Raw genomic sequence first — 1340 nt, 5'->3', positions numbered from 1 at the left:
ACGCCCTTTCTCTTTTTTGGCACATGATCCTTGCCAACATTTAAGAGCAAGCACAATTATAATTGTGGGTTGTGATAGACAAGTAATGATATACACTTGAGTAACATGACTCATAAATGCATTATATAAGATAGAACAGAATAATATATGCATATAATTAAAAAGGAAGGAAGGAATTAGAATTCAACAACTTTAGTCCTTATTGTCATCATCTTCCTCTTCATCATCCTTTTAGGCTATATAGAGCATATCCTCCAATACCAAACTTAAAATGATTGCTTGTTCTCAAACAACAAAGAAAAACCGTGGTGATGAAAATAGGAATAATCATGATTGTCTAGTGAAAATAAGGAAGCAAGGTTGAAGCTCATTCAAATAAAACAAACAAAATTAAAAATAAAACGAAAGAAATGACAAAATAAAGCAAAATAACCATGTTGATAATGTATTGTCACGGGAGAGTGGACCTTGCATGAGTGAAGTGTGGTAACACCAAACTTAGTGTGACACAATCAATGAGAGACTGGACCAAGTATCCAGTGAAATCCAAGTATCATGTTGGTGTAGTAACACCAAACTTAATCCATGAAATACATATGTGGTGGACGAAATTGTGATCACATCAATGTAGTATTTTTTGTTGTTGTATGGAATCATTATTATGGCACTTATGTGTGGACACAACTCCGTTCAACTAACCAGCAAGTGTACTGGGTCATCCAAGTAATACCTTACGTGAGTAAGGGTCGATCCCACAGAGATTGTTGGTATGAAGCAAGCTATGGTCACCTTGTAAATCTCAGTTAAGCAGATTAAATTGGTTTATGGTTTCGAAAATTAATAATAAAATAGAAAATAAAGAGGGATAGAATTACTTATGTAAATTAATAGTGGGAATTTCAGATAGGTGTATGGAGATGCTGTGTTCCTCTTGAAACTCTACTTCACTACTCGCTCTTCCTTCAATCCTTCTTACTCCTTTCCATGGCAAGCTGTATGTAGGGCATCACTATCATCAATGGCTACTTTTAATCCTCTCGGGAAAATGGTCCTATGCGCTGTCACTGCACGGCTAATCGTCTGGAGGCATCACCCTTGGTTGATAGCTACATCCCATCCTCTCAGTGAAAATGGTCCAAATGCTCTGTCACAGCACGGCTAATCATCTGTCGGTTCTCAATTAGGTTGGAATAGAATCCATTGATTTTTTTGCGTTTGTCATCACGCCCAGCCTTCAGGAGTTTGAAGCTCGTCACAGTCATTCAATACCGGAATCCTACTCGGAATACCACAGACAAGGTTAGACTTTCCGGATTCCCAGGATCCTACTCGGAATACCA

This window comes from Arachis hypogaea, chromosome 3, assembly GCF_003086295.3.
Source record: "Arachis hypogaea cultivar Tifrunner chromosome 3, arahy.Tifrunner.gnm2.J5K5, whole genome shotgun sequence".
Lineage (NCBI taxonomy): Eukaryota > Viridiplantae > Streptophyta > Magnoliopsida > Fabales > Fabaceae > Arachis > Arachis hypogaea.
This window is presented reverse-complemented; position numbering follows the sequence as displayed.